This window comes from Papaver somniferum, chromosome 9 (assembly GCF_003573695.1).
Source record: "Papaver somniferum cultivar HN1 chromosome 9, ASM357369v1, whole genome shotgun sequence".
Taxonomy (NCBI): domain Eukaryota; kingdom Viridiplantae; phylum Streptophyta; class Magnoliopsida; order Ranunculales; family Papaveraceae; genus Papaver; species Papaver somniferum.
In genome coordinates, this window is record NC_039366.1 from 82,820,757 (window position 1) to 82,823,548 (window position 2,792).

The 2,792-nt window shown below is 36.1% G+C and overlaps 1 non-coding gene across 1 annotated transcript; it reads right to left on the bottom strand.

The window, feature by feature from the left end:
• Nucleotides 1-2,455: 2,455 nt before the first annotated feature.
• TRNAR-CCG lies at nt 2,456-2,527 on the bottom strand. The gene has a single exon. It is a non-coding gene; the product is annotated as a tRNA-Arg (tRNA).
• Nucleotides 2,528-2,792: the final 265 nt, after the last annotated feature.

Genomic DNA, 2,792 nt, shown 5'->3' on the forward strand with positions numbered 1-2,792 from the left:
CGTTCATCCGTACACAAGGTTGAGATGATGGAAATAGGCCTAGGAGATTCCTCATTCCCGATGTTAACGATTTCGAGCTCATCGGTTGTGGAGTTGGTGTCATCTTGCATCTTCCGTGGAGCATCTAGCACTTCTTCTTGTGGCTCGTCGTTGTTGTAACATTCCATTGGGAGGAGAGACTGGGTAACAGTCTCCCCTTCTAATTGCTAACAGCGGCGTCGGTACACGGTTTTCCCTTTCTGATCACGGGGTGAATTGTGCTAGAATCAGGGGTGCCTCATCATCTAGACTAAGAATCCTAAGATATTATACATGCGCAGACATCACAAATCAAGGTAAATGAGCTCCATTTTTTCATTTTTTTTGTTTTTTTATATGGCAGAGTTCAGTTTCAGAATATAGCACAGTGACAGTCAATGGTATCTACTTCTCACCCCTAAACCTAAACTAAACATTGTCCTCAATGTTTCACAAGATAATCTGAATTATAACAACATACCATAAGGATCAAGCTGAGTAGAGAAAAGGAAAGAGATTACCAAATTTCGATGACCATCCCAAGTAAGAACTCTTTTATTAGCTGCTGCAATCTAATCAGAGATCAGCTGAGTGTAGCATTGGATTAGCACAAAATATATGTACCACAGTAGTAACCAAAAAGGAATACAAAGTACAAAGACTCAAACTGACTCAGAGCAGAATACAAGAAAGATTCACCATAGATCAACAATCTAAAGAGTTGAGAATCAACCCAAAAGAAGATATTCAGAGATATCGACAGTTTTACACATGCACAACATGAGAGTGCAACTGCAGATGTACACGAGTTACCCCCAAACCATAAATTTTCTACATATATGCTTTTGGACACAAAATCTCGCAACTGCAAGGGTACACCATGCACAAGGTCTAGCTCAAATTGGACTTTGTTAGGGACGGGCAGAGAAACATCAATGCATTCTAACTGTGGCTCTTCAAAGATACTATATTTAGCTGCAAAATAGTCCAGAAGGATTTGAGAAGCACACAATTCCACACCTAGATTAGGTACTCTAAGAAGAGTTCGTTTTATGATTTTTTTACAAACATCTAGGTTGGGTGCAAGACCATCAGATTGTGACATAAGCAGAAAGTTGGGCATGTATAAGTTGTTCACATGTGTGAGATCAAGAGTACCATCATTATCAATTACATCTAAAATCTGTCTCTTTGCAGAATGGCGACACATAAAATACAGGGTTTCACAATTTTAGTCTGAACTAAAAAACACCATCAACAGCTCGACTCCAAATTTTATTTATGGGAATTTTTTTTTCAAGCTTCTTCTTTGTTTCTCCATCGTAAAAAAGTTTTCCCTTTCTCGGATGCAATAGTGATTACCAAACTCAGGTAATAATATTCCCGTCAACTGATTTGTAAACTAACAAATTTAGGTTCCATGTTTCCCATAGTGTGTTGATATAGGTAGAAGAAGTTTCACTGGCCAGGAAGTGATGGTTCATAACTTACTTTCTGCTCACAACCAGCAAGTGATTGTTATTTTAGGCTTCACAATGCTCCGTAACTAATAGAATCTACACCGTTTTCTGCAGAAATCATTCAGGAACGGAGTTAAATGCGGAAGTATATTTTGATGATTGGTGTAAGGCTAACTACTGATGGATGACCAATTGAAGTTAAATGAGAGCTTAGTTTATGTGACCACTAGTAAGAACACATGTGTGATGCACATGCTTGAATTTTACTCATCCAACAATACTAAAGTTAAAAGCAATGAAATTTTTGGCGTAAAACAAAAAATTACTATTCTTATTTGTGCTCGTTACGTAGATAATTGAAAGAGCTTTTCAAATATATAAATTTTATAAAAATCCGGTGTATATTTCGAAAGATATTAAATTTTTAATTTATTTTTAAAATAATGGTATTTCTGTAGATATGTAAAAAATGAGGACAATTAAGTAATTTATGGGGTTTCCTACCAAAAAAAGAGCTTTTTTCTTTATATTAGTATAAGATATTTCACATGCTTGACTACATTTTGATCCTTATTTTTGGGTAACAATTTTGATGCCAACTGCGCTTAGTGCAAGTCAGCTCGTATGTTTTGTTTGGTGAACTTATTATCCCTAAGAAAATAATACTAAGATTGCATATAATGTCACAACAACTATAGTAATTGATGCTAAGCCTCGAGTTCTGAGTAAAACAAATCCAAATTTGCAATTTCCTACTAAAACATGCAAGTTTTCCACTGAAAAAATCATATCTTCAAATAGAATGTTTAATTTTCAATTCATTCCATGAAAACATTATAGAATTTCATAAGGTGGTTTGTATGGTGGCGGATTACAAGAAGCTTGACCTCCACGGCCATCTAATACCCACCACCACCACTTCCCGACACAAGATTTTAATAACATACTAAACACAACATAATTCTAGTTTATGGTAGAAAATTTGACGTGAATCGAACACGCAACCTTCTGACTCGGAGTCAGATGCGCTACCGTTGCGCCACAAATTCATATTGCAAAAATATTTAAGGAAAGCTAACTAAGAACAACACAATGATGACATGTGTTAGATCATTGCTCGTTCGAACTCGCATGTGTTGCTTTTTCAATCATGTTTGTCAATGTTAGTGATCAAAAATATATGTCTTGATTTCTAGTTTACTTATGACTAAGTCTCGGTCTAGGATAGTTAGGTATAGTTGAGCTCTAGACTCCATGGAGATTATCTTACGAAGACGAAGAACTACTCAAGGAACCAGTGGAACTTCATCCGAC